This window comes from Sinocyclocheilus anshuiensis, unplaced genomic scaffold, assembly GCF_001515605.1.
Source record: "Sinocyclocheilus anshuiensis isolate Anshui unplaced genomic scaffold, SAMN03320099.WGS_v1.1 scaffold292, whole genome shotgun sequence".
Lineage (NCBI taxonomy): Eukaryota > Metazoa > Chordata > Actinopteri > Cypriniformes > Cyprinidae > Sinocyclocheilus > Sinocyclocheilus anshuiensis.
The window spans coordinates 1,067,906-1,078,013 of record NW_015555757.1 but is presented as its reverse complement, the minus strand read 5'-3'; the positions used below and the strand labels follow the sequence as shown (position 1 = coordinate 1,078,013).

At 36.8% G+C, this 10,108-nt stretch overlaps 1 protein-coding gene and 1 long non-coding RNA gene across 12 annotated transcripts in view; one reads left to right on the top strand and one right to left on the bottom strand.

Annotated features, from left to right (window-relative positions):
- ldb1a (LIM domain binding 1a) overlaps window positions 1-10,108 on the bottom strand; it is a 38,178-nt gene that overhangs the window by 22,794 nt on the left and 5,276 nt on the right. The gene's annotated exons all lie outside the window — the stretch shown is intronic.
- Window positions 4,243-5,007, top strand: LOC107673941 (uncharacterized). Its single transcript, XR_001632452.1, has 4 exons — window positions 4,243-4,344; window positions 4,415-4,478; window positions 4,645-4,742; window positions 4,918-5,007. It is a non-coding gene; the product is annotated as an uncharacterized LOC107673941 (long non-coding RNA).

Here is a 10,108-nt window from a genome sequence, read left to right as displayed (position 1 = left end):
ATTTGATCAAAAACATATGTTGTGAAATTTTAGAACAATTCAAATAACTTTTCTGTTTGAATATATTTTAAAGGGTTAGTTCAGCCAAAAATGAAAATTATGTGATCATTTACTCACCCTTGTGTTGTTCTATTGCCATATGCCTTTTTTTCTTTATCAGACCAAGAAAAAAAAAGATTTTTAAAATGTCCCATGCATGCTCGTCCATATAATGGCAGTGCATGGAGATCAACAGCAAGCTTTTAAAAATGACTCAAAAGTATCACACGTGACAAGTGTCATATATTCCAAGTGTTCTGTGGGTATATGATAATGTATGGTAAGAAACAAACTGAATAACACTATCTAATGAATATCCTTACTTAACCGTTGGTCTCTTTGTGCGTTCAATAGACTCTATTAGCGCAGTAGTTCACTCCGACTCACCCAGGAAAAGCACACAAGTTGTGCAAAAAAAAAAAAATCAGGATGAATAAAACCGCAGACAACAGAACGAAAGATTTCATTACAAAATACTTTTATTTACATTCTTAAGAATAAATCAAACAGAAGACAACAGGATATGCTATGTGTGCGCCTGCCAGTTTAAACATTTCGTCTTTGAGACTCGATCACAAGCACTACAGAAAAGTTAGCGTACAAGTAATGAATGTCAATTGCAAATCTCACGGTTACTGTGAATAGAAAACATGTCTAGTAATCAGAGTTCGTACATAATGGTGACTAGAGATGAAATATAAATAGCTGCAGGCAGATCCTCATACCGCTATCAAATCTTATCTTTGGATAAAGATGTTAACGCTGATGTCTTTGCTTTAGAGTCAATACTTTAATAACATTCGACGCAGATGAAATCATTTGGATTTACTAACTCCAATGGAAGACTGGTTTGAAAATACAAACTAAACAGTGGATTCAATGGCAACCGGTGGGCTTCTTTTTGTCTGTAGGTGACCGAGCAGCCCACTCACTAAATAGCGCAAATGGACACAAATCCAGTGAACAATATCACACTGTGACTGCTGGTAGAAACCGTTTTTTGTTCTGCTGACTTCTTCATATGGTTCAACTACTGCAGCAGAAGCAGCACGACAAAATGTACCATCAGCCCCTCTTTAAATACTGCTCACCTACAGCGTCAGACAAATCATAAATACACTTATTTAAAAAAAAAAAAATATATATATATATATACACATATGTAAATATAAATAGACAAATATTGAAAAATAGATCGAAAAATAAATAAATTGTATGAACAGTTGTGCTATAGATGATAGAATGGAATAGAATAGAGTGAGATGCAGGGATGTACTAGGATGGAGGTGGTAACAAATAAATGGTAAAAAGGTTATTGCACATTTTTATTGCATAAAGTGGGGAACATTTAACTGTTCATGAGGTAGATTGCCTGGGAGAAGAAACTGTTCTTGTGCCTGGCTGTCCTGGTAAAATTTAGGCTGTCTTAAAACTAGGCGTCAAAGACCTTAAGTCTTAGATGTCAAACTTATACAGTTAGCAAACTTGTCTTGTTAGCGCAACATTCTAACTTCACAGAAGTTGGTACACATAGTCAGCAGGACAATATAAGGTAAAATGCCATTTTATTACGATGATGCGATGGGTGTAGCAGAAATATCTAAATGGTAAAGCCAATTATTTGTTACTGACTGAATATATAGGCTACACAGTAAAAAACGTTGGGTTGATTTTTTTTTTTTTTTTTTTTGCACATATTAGGTCACTGTGTTGCGTGATCTTAAAATTTGTTGGGGTTTTTTTTTTCTGTTAGTCGTTGGGTTATTTTTAGTTATTTCACTGTTTGGTTAAACATTGTTCCCGCTCCACTCCGGTTTAAATTTTAACGGTCCAGCAGGCTAAGTGAGTCAGCGGAAGTCAGCGGCAGCCTGTCTGATTATGAAAGGTAAGTAACTGTGAATGTAGCCTAATTTTATGATGTATATAAATGTTATAACATTTATAATGTATACTGAAAAGTTAATTAAATCCTAAAACTATTTTTAAAAATGAAGTTGCGATTCCCTTTAGTCATTTTGTTTCTTTCCCAGAGAATCGCATCGATTGTAAATTAATATGCTATTCCCGTTTGCTTGCTAGCATTAATAAATTAAAACATTAACTGAAAGAATAGCAAAACTGTTTAGAGAAGTATTAGGCTACTTAACGTTAATGAAATGTCTTATAGCCTATAGCATACTAATGTTGTTCGCTATAGAAATCATTTTAAGTTTAATCAATTATTTTTTTCAAGTGAAAGTGAAAGTGAAGTGACATGTGGCCAAGTATGGTGACCCATACTCGGAATTAGTGCTCTGCATTTATCCCATCCAAAGTGCACACACACAGCAGTGAACACACACACACACCGTGAACACACACCCGGAGCAGTGGGCAGCCATTTTATGCTGCGGCGCCCGGGGAGCAGTTGGGGGTTCGGTGCCTTGCTCAAGGGCACCTCAGTCCTGGTATTGAAGGTGGAAGAGAGCGCTGTACATTCCCTCCCCCCCCCTACAATCCCTGCCGGTACGAGACTCGAACCCGCAACCTTTGGGTTACGAGTCCGACTCTCTAACCATTAATGTCAGAGATAATGTTTAGAGATTTAAAGTTTAATCAATAAAAAATGTCCCAATCATACTGAATTATTTTTTTCATGGGAATTCACAATATATTTGATACAAAATAAAGCAGTAGGCTATTATTTGAATGTAAATGAAAGGTTTTTAAAACGGGAAAGATAATAAATAACTGTGTGCAATCAATGTTTTTCTGCCAACACAGAAAATTCTGACCGTGAATTTGCAGCATTCACAAGCATTCACAAGCGCCGTTGCCGCGCTCCTTTGTAGAATGTTTATGAAGAAGGTAGGCTAATTATGCTTATACTTGTTTCTACGTTACGTTTTTGATCAATGTTATTAAAAAAAAATAATAATAATTGGATGTGTATAGATATGTCACAATCGTAATAAACTGCATCAACTACATTTTATAATTGTATTTCTTGTTTTATTCACAATTTAACATGTAACAGAAACAATAAAATGAAAACTGAAAAAAAAAGTATGTTTCTGAATATTTACATTATTAAATTAATATGGGCCATTCTACAGAATTGGTGCAAACTGCTGTCCCACAACCATAAAACACATTAAAAAAGCATTTAATATTCAAATCATGTTTACAAAGATCATATTACTGTCAATGAAAATGTGCAGTCACAACCGAAAATCAAAAATAAAGTATATTGAATTATCAAAGATGTTATTATAGTGTTTGGTTCAATCTTCAAAGTAATGAATCATTAAAATCTCATAAATTACACCTGGAATGTTGTTAGAATTGTAATTGTTATTGATTTACCCGTCAAAACTTTTTGAAAATAAAACAGCAATATAAAAACAAGTGCATATTTATGATTCAATGAGGATCTACAATTCTATAAAAAGGAATGACATGGAGATTCTACGGTAATACATTTCTCATCTTTACCAAGTCTTTTATAAAAACATTAATTATTCTAAAAACATTATATTAATAATACATAGAAAAGGTGAAAGATGCATGACAGGTGAGCTCTGTTTTAATCTAAAATCTGTATAGAGAGGCTTTCCAAAAACATGGGTCACTGGATGGCTGGACTGTTTGGAATCCAGAACAGTGGATGCAGCAAGACTGTGTGAACTGTGGGGTATTTGTGTGCACTGTAAGGTTTATTTCTCACTTCACTATAAAAATGTTTTCAATGTAAATGTGTTGTTTTGGGCTGTGAACAACAATGCTTTTTTGTTTTAAAGGCAGCAGAAATGGAAGCAAAAAACATGAAAATGTCATCTGAAGTGCTTCAAACATGTCAGCTAGTACACCTACGTGTTTACCATGCCACAAGCATGTTGAAAGATGTGACAACTGAAGTAAGAGAAATAGGAATTAAGAGTTTCAAATTTGACAAAAAGAGAATATTACAATTCATATGTACTGCTGGACAGGACTTTCCGACTGCAATTGGAGAAACAGAGGAAAGCGAAATAGAGACCAACAACTGCATTGCCCAGGACATAAAAGCCTGCATTTATCAAAACACAGGAGATAAGTAAGTACTATGGCATATGCAAGTTTTGGTGTAAATGAATTTTGCTGCTGTTAAAATTACAATAATGTTTATGTTTTTAGAACTCTGCATCCACACATCAAACGTACGAAGTGTGACCTGTGCAACAAATGGTTACAAACAGATTGCTCTGGCATAGACCCTAAAACAATTACTAAAGACACACCCTTCAGCTATGGATGTGATCAAGAACAGCCATATTCTTTTCAAAGGTTAGCAACAGAACTATAACACAAACAAAATATCATAAAAATACTTTTAATGCATATGTCTACTTTACAGCACCCTCACAGCTTTGAAACAGGGGCTTTTGGTCGACACAGTTGTGAATAATGAAGAAATTGTGGTAAGTGTTATGAAAACCTTTAAATAAAATGGCACATATACATGCTGTATGACACATAAGAATATCAAGATTAACATATGTAGCACATTGATAAATAGTAATATTGTGCTGTAAAACAACTTTTTTCTTTTGTAGAAACTCCATCATGACCTCACATCTGGTGCAGTGAAATCACAAAGAATGTTTTTACACAAGCATCCGAATTATGCACCCACACTGAAAAATCTGTGCAAACTACGTATCTCAGTGTTTGATGAAGAACAGGTACAATAACATACCACAATTACTTATTTTTATAGCTTCATAGTACTGTTACACCAAAGATTCTCAATATCTTATCATTCATTATAATCTGAAACTATTGGAATGTAATTGAATTATTAGATGCTGGATTTATTTGAAACACTAAGTGAAATATCTGCATTGTTGTTTGTCATAGACTGATGGAATCATTGACAAAGTATTCAGTGTTTTGGCATTGAAAATAAAAGATTCATCAAGCGTTTCTTATGTTACGGAAGTCATGACAACCTTACGTTTTGTGAAGAAGACATTAATAATTCAAGAGCTAATTATATTTTAAATATAGTGTGTTAATTATATTAATTATATATATATGTGTTATAATGCAGTTATCAATTCTACATTTAATGCACAATTTATGTGATACAATTGTAATGATTGTGTTTTTACTTGATTATAGATATCCATTCTGATTCTCAGAAAGACAGAGGGGTTCCACAGATTCCAAGCGGAAATGGCCTTTGTTGCTGGATACTGTGTGGAATAACAGTTTTAAGTGCTACAAGCAATATATATATATATATATATATATATAATTTTTTTTGTCAATATACTTTATGATGCCAAAAGCATGCAAAGAATTGTGACTGAACTATTTGCCTTCATTCTGTTTCTCTAGTGTCTTTGTGAACTACAGCGCCATCTGTTCATGAATAAGTTAAACATTAACATATGCTATTTAAATACCAATTAAGTGGGGGCGTATTTGCTTTCATCAGTGTTTTTTGAAACGTGACTCAATATAACAGTGTGACTACCTAAAAATGCTTTTACTGTTATATTTGTTTGTTCCCGTCATTTCGGTGACGAATGTTTTATAGCAAGGTATATTCTGACACTGGATTTGCAGTTTCTGGAAGATGGAGAAGCCCCAGCGATCAAAGATCCCGGTCATATAAGAACTGCTGTAAAACTGCATCAAATGTCTGCGATTGTTAGTAAGTGTAAGTGCTCACGACTCTTCAGCTCCGCCCACGACTCGCCTCCAGGAGCTTGGCTGTTTTCGGAGAGAATCGCAAGCTGTATCTTTCTTTTATAAATCTGATAAAAACTGTGATGACGAGCGCTTATCAGGATCAACTAAACGCTGGATTCTCAAAGTATGTAAAATATTTAAGTTTGCGGCACAGAATCTTTCAAATACATCCGAGAGTTACACACCGGTCTGTTATTGAGGCAACATTTCCATGCCCCGAAACGTGCTGCGAATGAAACGAACTGTGATTGGTTGTTTGACAAAGAAGCTACCATGAATTCCAGACCTTCAGCCGTCAGTCTGAATGTCTGTATGCGAGACTAATTTTTATAGCACTACAGCACAGATTTAAGCAGCAGGAAATGCTGGTGCATGGTGCAAACGGAATCATTTCTGCTGCGGCGCAGCGCCAAGAGAAATTGGTAAACCTCGCCTCCAGGAGCTCGGCTGTTTTCGGAGAGAATCGCAAGCTGTATCTTTCTTTTATAAATCTGATAAAACTGAAGACTCTTCGGAGATGTGAATGATGCAATACTACAATTATAGGTATTCAAGATAACATGAGATTGGCCAAAACTGTGTGTATGTCATGTCCCCTTTAACCTAGTCAAGTCTACATTATTTTTATATAGTCTCAGCCTCAGTCGTCACGCCCTTGGACCGTTGGCTGAACGTCTGATCCATCAACCTATGGGAATACGACACCTATCTAAGCATTCATATATAAGGTCCCTCAGTATTATCAGCAGTTTTCGCATTGCTCAATAGCTAATTACCCTCCTCCATCCCCAACTCCTCCTCTGTCAGTCAGGATTCAGCCTTCTGATTCCCCTTGAATCAGACTAATTCTAAAATGTGTACATAAAATGATTGAACTTTAACAATATCTGCAATACATTTATGTTAGTTCCGTTTACCCTGGGGGGTTATTGCAGCTCTCCCTGCTCTCATCCCTGCTAGGCTGCATGGAGGCGCAGGGAGTTCTTGCCCAGAACAGAACCATACCGCCAATCCAAACTGTATGCTAATTGTCAATCATCTTTGACGATAGTGGTCCTGACAGAAGTGCTGACTTTGACTGCCCTAAAATAACATTTTGCATTAATAATGTCAAATTCTGTAAATGTGGTAAAAAATTATTGCATATTTGTTTATATATAAGGATGACAGTTCGAAAACACCTGGAAAAGTAACAGCACACCTCTCATCATCAATCCGCACAATTTAAAGAATCATTCGTATCCATACACAAACAGTGAGTCACATGCCAAATCATAATACAAATAGAGGTACAAATATAAGCAATAGCAATATTGATGCTTATCCTACCAAGCACCACTAATAAATCTTCATTCAGTCCGTAAAATCATGTGTCCTTTTTGTTCAGACAGGGCATTGATTCTTGCTGTGGTGGAGTTGTGCAGCTGGCAAATGCCAGCTCTCATCTAATATTCCGTCACCATAGGTGACACGTGACATAACGAGTTCTAACATCCCCATCTAACACTGACAAGTTGAGGGGAGCTTTCTGCACAGGAAGCCATTTTGTTCTAGCTCTGTGTAATGAGACAGATCTGTGAGCCACGAGCTGGAGAGGGGGGAGATGTTGCACACACGCACACAAATGCACACTAAACGCACAGGCATTGCCAATCCAGCAGGGAGACAGTAAATCAACGCAGCTTCTCCCAACTTGACAGGCACACCCTAACCCTTTCATCGTTGTGCAACTTGAAACAGGCTTGCTTTGCGACCGAGGTTGCTATTTTAGCTTTGCTTAAAGTCATTTCCTTCTAATCAAAGGGCCATGTGACTTTCTGCATGAGGTAACAGGACACATGCTGATATCGAGTGCCTGTGGGTGAAAGGTAGAGAGTCGAGTGGCAGAGAGCAGCTGGATGGAGCCTAGTCAAATTTAAAAATGTCGGTATGGGTTGTTATCTAGCTCAAACAAAGCTATAAAAGAGGCCATTAAAAGTGTGCAATCCGTGCTCAGTGAATATATCCGCGAATCCAGACAGGAAGATCACAGCGGCCCACTGTACGTGCAGCCCACATGAGCATAGGAATGTAAACAAACCAGACTTCAAACGAAACCTGTGTCGAGGGGAGGGGCGTGCGCTGTAAGCACAGATTGCATCGTGTTTCTGACAGAGGTGAACATCACAAGTAGTTTTTTACGGTGCTCTTCTGCCTTTTGTAAAACAGCGCAGTGGGATCCCACACTAAAGCAAGAAAGAGCCGTCTCTTATGCTCCGACCCCGTCTCCTTTCTTCTCTTCGCCCTCTTTCCCGCCTCCCTCCTCACAAAAAAAGGAAAGCAATCAGACAGGACACATGTCTGTGGAAATTTCCATGACTACGCTTGTAAAAATGTACCCTTGTGACTTGATTTTAAACAAACGCAACGTGCCAAATTTTGGCTTGTTTATCAATGGGGTTGCCAGAGAGGCTTTTGTGGCTGGCTCTTGCACAGAGATAAAAATCTGACTTGAGAACGTCTTAAGAAACTGCTTGCCTTGTGTTTATGGCACCAAAACAATCCCCACACTGGTCCAAACTTGTCTTGATGCCATTCACCCTGTTTTTAATCTTTATCGCAGTGAGGGAGAGGACAGACGTTACATGCCTTGTAATAGTGCTTGTCTTTCCATGATGCCACAGATTTTAAGAACATGAAGTTTGGTACTTGGAAACTCTTATAGACTGAACATATGGACTCGATTAAAAACGTATTTAAGTGATCCAGAGACTATAACTTGTGAGAGAAAAAGACTGGGTCAGAAACAAGAGTGCCTTGTGTCTAGTGGTGTAAATTTGTCCTCTCTGTGTAGGTGATGGCGCACACTGGGCTTCACAGCAAAGTCAACATATGCTACATCACTACTTCCAGCATATTTGACCACACTCAAACAAGCTACGCTCATTCATAATAAGGCCAACAGGTAACATTCAGACACTAAGATTTCCAAAAGTTACAAATGGCAAAAGAATGGGGAAAGCAGCTGTATTGAGACTTGTTACAGCACTTGTATACTGTTGCCCTCCTATTGGTCTGAATTACTTTTATTTGCTCTTCTCATTTGTAAGTCTCTTTGGATAAAAGCGTCTGCTAAATGATTAAATGCAAATGTAAATATCATCACTCTGTCACTCTTAACGGGTTTACACTAGGTATATGGCCAAACGTTTCATGCTGCCATTGATCGGAGTTTCCGTATAGGATACTTGCTGTTAGATCACCAACATGAAGCCATGTCTTTAGGAACATCACTTGATTCTAAGCCAAGGATATAGCGGTGCTAACATTTTTATTTAGATTCTGTCCAAAGTGTGGCACTGGCAAAGTCTTAGGTCTTTTATCCAAAGTCTTTTATGTCTAAAATTTTAGAAAAAGTTGTGTCTGCTCAATTGTGCTCCTTCCTGCAAAAAAATTATCTCTATGAAGAATTTCCCCACCATAGTACAGAAACTGCACTTGTTAAAATTACAAATTACTTGCTTCTTGCGTCAGACCAAGGCTGTATCTCATTGCTAGTTTTACTTTATCTTAGTGCTGCGTTCGACACTATAGATCATGACATACTCATAGATCGATTACAAAACTGTACAGGTATTCAAGGGCAGGCTTTAAGATGGTTTAGATTCTACCTGTCCGATCGCTACCATTTTGTTCATTTAAATGGGGAGTCATCTCAATTATCACCAGTAAAATATGGAGTGCCACAAGTCTAGTCTTCTAACTAACTAGTCTTCTACAACGCTACAATCCATCACCCTTCCTAAGGTCGCAAAACTCTGGACTTTTGGTAGTACCTAGGATAGCAAAGTCCACTAAAGGAGGTAGAGCTTTTTCGCATTTGGCTCCCAAACTCTGTAATAGCCTTCCTGATAACGTTCGGGGTTCAGACATACTCTCTCTGTTTAAATCTAGATTAAAGACACATCTCTTTGGCCAAGCATTCAAATAATGCATCTCATAATCACCAAATTTTGCTATAAGTTTGATTGCATCATATAATAATTGCTGTTAATAGTGTTCACCGTCTGTTTGATTACGTCTTTAATGATTTTTCCGTACATTTCTGCCATTTGTACATTTAACTGACAGTCACCACTGATAAGCTACCACTAAATATTGTAGAAACTTAATTTGCTGTAAAGTTGCTTTGCAATGATTTGTATGGTGAAAAGCGCTGTACAAATAAACTTGAATTGAATTGAATTAGGTTTGATTCAAACTGATCAAATGTATACTTTAAATGCAAATAAGTAAATACTAATATTATAAATATAAAACAAAACATATATATATATATATATATATATATATATATATATATGCATAAATA